We start from the raw sequence: 10042 nt of genomic DNA on the forward strand, positions 1-10042 counted from the left end.
TGCCGAACTTTGGCATCCATCACATATCTGGTGTCACCTTAACTGTCTTGTCCGTAGCTGCTTGCATAATGTTTGGTACCCCTCTTCCTGTAATGCAGTAAAAACATAACATTTAAGAAATTTCTTTTCTCAATATGCCAGTTTGGTGCAGTTACATGTAAATCCCTTATGCAAGCATAGTCACCGATAAATCCTTCAACACTGATTGTCGAATTCCTTAACAAAAGCATTGTGAAATGCTCTTTTTTTGAAGCATTCCGTGATCTTGAAGCATCGATCAGAACAGGAAGATCCTCACGCTTCATGAAGCCAAATCCTTATCTAATTCCAATCGCTGATCCAGTTCATGAAGCAAAACTCGGCAGCTGTAATGCGGCTGTAATGCTGCCTCTACAGAAAGAATATTCACGTAGTCACTCGAACTTTCCTAATGAAGTCCCAAGGCATAAACAGAGCAACTGTTGACTTACAAATTCGCAACGAATTTTCGGGAAGAACGAACTATCGCTCGAAAATTCGCCTCGCATTTTCGGGGAGAGTGAATTATCGCTAGAAAAATCACACCGATTGAAACAATAAGCGTTGCGAAATTGCGGCGAAAAATCAGCGAAATATCGTTTCAAACAAAATTTCCTCGAAAAGCCAGGAATTTCGTCGGAAATCACTTGCATTACTTTTGCACAGTACTGTAACTATTAAATACTTAAAAAAGTGCAAAATATACATTAATTACTAATAGCTAAATTGTAATGAAACCTAATTCTGTTAAAAAAGCATTTTTTAAACGCTCAGTATTACAAATTGGAAATGTACGCTTGACTTGTCTCAGCTTAAGGGTAGCATGGTTAATCCTAGGAAGGGAGTGATGTAAAGGATAACCTTCACACTCGCTTAATTTCTTGAAAATACCTTTATCAGACTTTTCTAATTAATTAATAATGGAACAGGAGAGGATGTATATCTTCGTTTATGACAACGATCAAGGAAACATTGTATGGTATTAAGTTCTGGTGGAGATGAACCATATACAGATATTCCGTACATAATCTTAGGCAAAACTAAAGTGCTGAATAAGTTATCCAACTCCGCTTGACAATACCCTTCCTTCCTTAGAGTTCTTAGAACGTATAGACATTTATTAGCTGCAGCCAACTTATTCTTGACATGAATAGAGAACCTTAAATTTTCCTGAAATGTAACCCCTCATATACATAGTTTTGGATCTTGCGGGATACTCTGTACTGTCTCTAGTACATTATTGTAGCCTTTCTTTCGAAAAACCATTTCTTTACATTTAGAGAAATAACATTTCATACCATTATTGGTTGACCATTCTATAAAATTGTTAACTACATCAAGATTAGATCATTATCATGTTCCTGGCGATGTCATTTCCTTACTTTGCTCATGATAAATCTTTTATAAAACGTTTATTTCATGCAACAAGTCTCTGTTTTTTCACAAAGTGCACTTGTGGTGTCAATGTTGTCCGTGTTAAAAGAACAGCAACTGAGCCCTGAATAGCACCAAAGATGACATACTGAATTTTGCAGAAGGTAAGGTAATGACAAAAGTTGGGGAATGTAGGAAAAAATATTGCTAGAACTTTGAAAATTTGCTTGATGGATGATAAAATCATTCCCCACAGGCTTGTTTTTATTCCCCCCATTATAACCTTTGCAATAGAAAAATTATTTTTGCCGTTTTTTAGGTTAAATGTCTCTAGAAGGGTCGAAAATAGATGATAATATGTGGGATTTTTTGACCTTACAACTGTTGATGTGGGCTACAATTTTTGAAGTTTTCGGCCAATTGCGCAAAGTTTGACGGAAGTAATGAAAGAATAAAGACCAAATGTTCAATAAGTAAGGAAACAACAATTCCCAAACAGTCGTTTTTTACTTCAGAATTTATCACAAATTTGATGATAAACAACCTCAGCAAGTTTTAAACAACGGCTACATGCAAAGAAAAGTGCTATTAGAAAACTAGACATTTTTGTGGTTTTACCGATTTTTAACAATTTTTTTTCTACTTTCAGAGGTAAGGAGATGAAATTTTTAGTCGATTTTTGGCCAACTTTAGATTAATTCCTTTTTCAAGTAGTCAGACCTTACTATAATTGTAAGACTAGTTCTTGACTATATCTATGATATTCCCTGACACATAAGTCATTACTGCCATTAATAAACTCATGCTGCAATGTAGGGCACCTTCTAGTCCTCGATTATGCTCCAAACAAATCTCAGAAATACAAATCCCTCTACGTTGTTCGAATTTTACTAAATCATTTCACCATGCTAGGTGTTGAAGACCCGACATAATACATATTAAGCACATGTGAAGAAAACAGACCCTCAATGTAAAGAAATGGTTTGAAAACAATGAAAGAGGGCTTGTGTTTCCTGTAAAAACTAAGGAAATGACGACTCCTGTGTTGACTGAAAAGTTTACTTCGTGAAAGAGCATCTTGATTTAAACACTATAATTAGTATTCCTGGAACAAAACCCAAGCTTTGGTTCAATATTGTGGCCTCCTTTTAAACTCTAAATGTTTAGTGATCATTTTTGGTCTCGATTTTGGTAAGCAAATGACAATTTTATGAATATCATGGGCAGGAAGATTTTTTTTGTGTGCGAAAGTCTTATTTTGGAATCCTTATTAGTATAGCGTCAATGAAAAAATTATGCCTCTCCAAAAATAATCTTCCTGAAGCAAATGGGAATTAAATTTATTCTAAAATAATAAAAGAATGGCCTTCCACGTAATTGTTTGACAGTGAATGAGAAATTTACCTAGTTGTTACAATGGCGTGAAAAGGATTCCGTAGAACCTGCGCCCCCATTGAACTTTTCTGGATAAATGTGACCTCCCCCTCCCAATAAGGTGGGCGTGGCATCTTACTGAACAAATCTCAGAAATACAAATCCCTCTACGTTGTTCGAATTTTACTAAATCATTTCACCATGCTAGGTGTTGAAGACCCGACATAATACATATTAAGCGCATGTGAAGAAAACAGACCCTCAATGTAAAGAAATGGTTTGAAAACAATGAAAGAGGGCTTGTGTTCCCTGTAAAAACTAAGGAAATGACGACTCCTGTGTTGACTGAAAAGTTTACTTCGTGAAAGAGCATCTTGATTTAAACACTATAATTAGTATTCCTGGAACAAAACCCAAGCTTTGGTTCAATATTGTGGCCTCCTTTTAAACTCTAAATGTTTAGTGATCATTTTTGGTCTCGATTTTGGTAAGCAAATGACAATTTTATGAATATCATGGGCAGGAAGATTTTTTTTGTGTGCGAAAGTCTTATTTTGGAATCCTTATTAGTATAGCGTCAATGAAAAAATTATGCCTCTCCAAAAATAATCTTCCTGAAGCAAATGGGAACTAAATTTATTCTAAAATAATAAAAGAATGGCCTTCCACGTAATTGTTTGACAGTGAATGAGAAATTTACCTAGTTGTTACAATGGCGTGAAAAGGATTCCGTAGAACCTGCGCCCCCATTGAACTTTTCTGGATAAATGTGACCTCCCCCTCCCAATAAGGTGGGCGTGGCATCTTACTGAAATATACTCCAACCAAGTTAACAAACGCTTTTTGTCTTTCTTGGGAAGAAACCAGAAAGCAGAAATGAAACTGCATATATGCAAACAGGAAGTTTGCCTTTGCAAAATAAGATTTCCACAGTGGCCAATTAAAACGGAGTTTTGGCAGTAGAATCTCAACTTAAGGAGGTGCCAAACGGCTAACAACTGCAATAATTAGCAGGGCTTCGTGGTATCTAGGCTCTTTTCCGTACATTTTACTATAAATGGGCTCAACAATATCCTCCATTGTACAGAGAACATATAAATGTTCATTAAATCAAGGTTTGATTTCCATTTAACGTCCGCCAAAGCCTCAAACCAACTTATCTGCGTGAAATTGTGTTGTGAACCTTTGTTCGTGGTCATACATCATTATGGTTCCCTGGTCCCCCTCCCCCCTTGTCTCTTGTTACAAGGGTATTCTCCTGTCGTTTGAAAGAGGGCACTGGTTAAAAGAAACTTTCAATGAGTGTCATCTCAAAGTCACACGGGGTATCATCGAGTAACCAATGCCAGGATACGGTTAAATCTTACTTGCTTGGTTTTCTTGTCCTTTCTTTCTTTATCTCTTGATCATTTCCACGTAATACCGTAAGACATTGTTGCAAACAATACTGTTCATCGTGGGGCACTTCCCAGGGGTTGGTTACCCTAGCCTGTGCAAAATTTCAGACAAATCATAGTCATCGTTGTAAATGTCCTACTCAAGTGTAAGAGTTACAGGAAGGTATCATGGGGCTACCACCCCCACTCGTTGTTGCCAGGATTTACGTATTATATATGTGGGTTACCTATTCCCCCCAAAATTTCCTTCTTTACTCAACGTGAGTCTTTCTTTCTTCTATTTTTGTTTGCCATATTTTTTAAAACTTTTTTTGATATTTTTATAACAAAGTATTCCAATCCTCTTCGAACAGAATGAAGTCGTATAACATCCTTCCAGACTTTCTTGTTTTCTGTGTTTCCTCTCTCAGCGTTTGCTTCTATCACATCTTTTACTCTCGTGAAAATTTTTAACTTGGCAAGGGTAGCTAATTTATTTATGTCCAGAACAGCCCCGTGAGTAGCAGGTTGAACACAAAAACCCTCGCCGTTCGAGTTGTCCCTGAACCGGGCCTTAGTCCATGGAACGTTTCTCTTCTATTCGTGTAATAGACTTAAATACCTCTTCTGATACACTCGAGACATTTAAACTGCAGAAAATAAGAAACTAACAAGACACATTTTATCAGTCAAAACAGATTTGTGTGCAATGGCCTGAAACACTTCGCGCTCGTAGAGCTTACACAACGGGATGGCTAAACTCAACGAAACTGCCTTTCCGGCGAAATGCTGGAGGGTTTTTAGAGTTACCATGTTGGATGATAATATGCTCTCTCTGATGGTAATGAATTTGGCCTTCTTGTCTTGAGGCACTAAGAAAGATTGGCGCAGGGAATCACATACTAAACCCAAGAAACGTACTGACGTAGAAGGAACATGTTGGGATTTCTCAATATTAATGAAATATCTGGCTTCTATCAAGAGATAGCATATGATATATGCCATGGCTTTGGCATTCTGCCAAAAAGGGGGAAATGCAACGCATGTCGGGGTATGAATAACTGTCTCACGTGATGGTCATCAATGTATTGAGAAATGGGGACTCCCAGAGAACGAGCGGCGTGCAAAACTGCCAGACCAAGGCTATGGTAAATGAAAACACTGGCTGTCCAACCAAACGGCAACACACTAAAATAGCCTCCTCATTCAAATGCAAAATACGTCTTGGTGGAAGGGTGGAGCTTGATGTGTTGGTAGCCATTCTTATCATCAAAGCTAGTCTGGAAGTGGCCAGGGAGTACACATCTTGGTAAATCAGTCAAATGGTCAAGTTAGAAAGGGAGATCTCTAATCCACAGATTTAAAAAACGTTCATCGTGGCAAAGCCGGGGTTGGACGGTAAGTGGAAGGACTAGGTGTGGTGGAGGGGCACTGCCGACTTCCCCCCAGATGGAGGCAACCCTAGATTCGACCCACTGAACAATTGTATCAGCAATGAAATCCGAGAACTTTGCACATGAAGGAGAGTTCTTAAACAAAATAGTTGGGGGCGAAGGCATGTCATACGACTGTTGTTTGAACGTCCCTTTGATATGCCGGAAAAAAGTGTTCTATCCGTACTCGCTACTGGATAATGTCTAACAAATTCATGTTGTTGCGATCGAAATCTGCCAGGAGATGTTCCCACACGAGAGAGTGGCAGTGGATAGAACCAGCCCTGAAATATTTTGGGTCACGAAATCGCAGGTTGCTAACGATCCCCAGCTCGGGGCAAGAGGACACCATATCTGCCGAAACCAAGGGGCCAACAAAAGGCTGGGTTCCTTTTGTTGTACTACACAGTGGAGTATGTTCTTAAGGTTAAGTGCCAGCAGCGGCCATAATACGTAAGATGAACGAACGGTTAATGATAATAATGTGTAAATGACATTTTGATATAGACTGATATAAATTTGAAAAAAGGTGGGCCGACGTTTTTCAAATTTACCCAAGTTCAATCCATTTCAATCCTCTCCAGTTTTGTCCATCCATATCCCTTCTTGGCTTCCCTGTGTTTTGTTAGAGTTCTTTTATAGTTTTGAACAGTTATTTTGATATTTTAGTTAATTCTGTTATGACCATTGGATCAGTGCTGAAATTGCCTAAAATTGCGTGACCTAGCCCCTTTAAACCTGCTAAAGATTTTCAAGGATAGGCGCAATGCTCCGTGCCTACTAGTGGTAACAAGTGCAAGAAATTCTAAGAAAAATGAATAGTTTAGCTCCTCACCAACTGGCAGTATCCAAATGCACTACTTGCTAATTAGCGGTACAACATAAAACTCTGTCCTTCGGCAACTTGTGGTATAATCATAGTTAATAGAGGAGAATGGTTAGGAAACCCGACAACTTTCTTTGTTGTAGGTTTTTGTTCACTTTTCTGGCCTTGACCGTGCACAAAACACAATGGTTGTTTACTCCGTACTGAAGAACTAACCAATAGAAACGTGTTGGTTACGTAATTCATGCATAGTGTATGAGCGCAAAACAAAAGATTGTGCACGGTAGTGGACTTTCCAACCTAAATCTTGGCATCTTTGTTTGCTCCTTTGATGTTTGCCGAGCTTCCTAACCATTCTCCTCTATTAACTATGGTATAATGCAAAGCTCGTTTCTCGTCAACTAGCGGTATGAAAGTTCACTCCTCGCCACCTAGCAGTATTAAAACTCATTCCTCGCCAACTAGCGGCATCAAAACTGGTTCCTCACCAACAGGTGGTATCAAATCTCTTTCCACATGAACTAGCGGTGTGGGAGTTCGCTCCTCGCCAACTGGCGGTATCAAAACTCATTCCTCGCCAATGAGCGATATCCATTCATTCCTCACCAACTAGCGGTATCAAAACGAGATCTTTATCACTAGCGGTATGAAAGTCCGCTCCTTGCCAACTAGTGGTACCAAAACTCGTTCCTCACCAGCTAGCGATGATGAAACCACTGGGAAATCAGCAACGTACTTCTGGTTAATCGGCAATTGAATAACCTACTACGCATTATACATGTCAAAAGTCTTCGCCCGCTAGCGGTGTCCAACAACACGAGTAAACAGTACCTAAAGAAATTACAAAAAAGAATGTCGAGAACGGCGAGAAGGAACTATAGTTACCTTGGCCTCCACAGGAATGGGTGCAACTTCGGGAGCTGGTGGATCCGCGGCTGCTGCTGCTGGAGCAGGAACGGGTGCAGGAGTGACAACAGGGTATGGAGCTGGAGGGTCCGCTAATTCCGCTATTAGGTTGAAGAATATACCACGAGGGTGCTGGTGTCGATTGACCTCTAATAGCAAAAACCCACTTCCTGACCCAGGATGCCGGCAAAGTGGCAACGATCGAAGGAAAAGCCCGGCTTTAAAGGCAATCAGGCCACAAAGCATCATGCATGCCAGTATGCAACCAACGCTAGTGGAGTGGGAGGTTTAGGCGACGCTTTCACGATCTGCTAATTAATTATGCAGTGAGAATAGGAAGATATTTTTATATTTCGAGGCCTTAAAACTGATTTCTTTCCGAAAAGAAAAAAAAAAAACCAGATGTTCAAAAGTAACTAGCATGCATTAATTAAGTTTGTAGACAAACGATGTTAAGAACCAAACAGTTTAAATGCCAATTTTCATAACATCAGGAAATAATCATACCTTGTTTTAAATTAATCAAAGTGCGAGCACTAAGTATGATTTTTTAGAACGCAAATATCTGAATAAAAAGCAATTTGAATCCACTGTGAATTGTCAAATATAAATTATCACAATGATACTCATACTATCACGCCTGCTTCATAAAATGTAAGACAAAAACGAAGTCTTTGAAATCGACATTTTTAACATTACAGCAAATGTTTGATCTTTAGTGAATTTAACAACACTTGTTGAGCATTACATTTGATTTCACCTTACTTTGGCGCATGGGTTTGCAAGTCTCTTGGAAACTTGGAAACTACATTCCAGACTTCCGATTGCCATTATCAAAGAGCCAACCAAATTGCGTGCTTGCAAACTCAAATTGGAAAGTTCAATTTGAAGTTCGATTTGAAGTTGGGATTTTAGTTGCAGAATTATTAATCAGTCATGGCCCACAATCCTTTCATTCAACAAGGAAAGGCAATTCCCAATAATGTCAGAGACGAAATTGTGGAAAGATAGCTGAAGGGTACTGGTCAAAGACAGATAGCGAGAGACTTAAATATTGCGAAGAGTTCGGTTCAAAATATCACGGATAATTTTTGCAAACGCGGTCACAGTGAACACGGGATTGGGAGAAACAGAATACGGCGTGCAAGAACTGATGATGTCTTCGTATAAACGACTCAATGTGGTTGCGAGATAGTCACTTACTCAAGACACGGAACGACGCCTTGTTCAATACTTAGACGTGTGCAGCACACTCGATTCCACAAGTATGCATTTTTGACGAGTGGTCTGTTGTTAAGACAACAGGCAATAGAACCTATGGTCACTCACAGATTGGATCACCAGCGGTTGAAATTCAGTGATACTCTTCGAATGCAACGTTTACCATAAATTTGCTGCACAGCATCTTCGGAGTAAGCCATGTGAACGAAAAAATGGACCATCAATGGATTGGAACTGTTAAATTTCTTTGCCGAAGCCTTAGAAGAAAGAGATGTTTTGGACAATCCGGTGTTGAAAGAGGGAGATACAGTAATAATGGATAATTGTGGATTTCACCATGCGAGACATGTGGAGCCAGTTCTCAGAAATATGCTCACACGAAGGGGATGTAGCTTACTGTTTCAACCTCCTTATCATCCGGTCTTTAACACTTGTGAATACTGTTTCCGTGTGATTAAAGGATGGTTTCGTAAAACTACAGAACTCACTGAAAATCACACAGTTGTTGCGATTTATGATGCCTTGAGCCGTATTACGCCTGGCATGTCTAGAAATTTCTTTACGCACTGTGGATACATCGCTCAAACTTTATGACGACAGTCACCGGTATTGTTAACAAGCTAAATTTATTTTGAGTTGATGGTAGGCGTGTTCAATGTTTTTACTGAGAGTGTTGACTCATGGCGGAATTCTGCACAGTTTTTAAAGAGCTGCAACTTGCAAAGTTGAGAAATCAATTTATCTGATCTGTTTAATGTAGTGTTGGTGAAAGACTAGGGGTGAAAAAGAAGTTGAAAAGAGCCCAATCTAAGACTACAAAAACTAGACTCATTTAAAAAGGGTACTAGTTGAGTGTCAAAGTTTATTTGCAACCAATACGTTGACAAATTTGAACTTCAGAAACAGCGCACTAAGTGCATTCTAAATACATGTACGATCTGTATTTCCTGAAGTTACATGCAAGGTAAAATAAAAACAGGCTTTCTTTTTCACCTGGAGTTTATTTGCAGTGCACAGCGATTCATAGCAACGAATTAAGTCGTATTTCGCCGGTCACACCCACTGGCAATATTTATTACTTGAGGCCAATCGTTTGCAACTATGTTGACACGTAAACTCAAACTGAAAGGAAATAAAGTATTCAGTTTAATATCAACTGCAGCTACTAGTTTTGCCGACATACCAACTGTTGTTCAGTCGAGAACCATGTTATCTGATGTTACGACATGTAAACAAAGCTGTTTAAATCCGAAGTCAATTTTTTTCAGAAACGAAAAAAAAAAACCTGTTGACCTCAGCAAGTTCACATATTACGATCCATTATAAAAGAACACAGGAAAGTTACAATTTAATCTTAAGGAAATTCATTAATTTTTTATCACTTCTGGTGATGTCGTTTCGTACAAATCACAATAAACTCGAATTCGCAAGGCAATGTCAACAACTGATTTCACACTATTTTTAACTCGCCGATGGGAATTTCAACAAATACCAACGTACATGAATTATTACAT

Source organism: Montipora foliosa, chromosome 7 (genome assembly GCF_036669935.1).
Source record: "Montipora foliosa isolate CH-2021 chromosome 7, ASM3666993v2, whole genome shotgun sequence".
Classification (NCBI taxonomy): Eukaryota; Metazoa; Cnidaria; class Anthozoa; order Scleractinia; family Acroporidae; genus Montipora; species Montipora foliosa.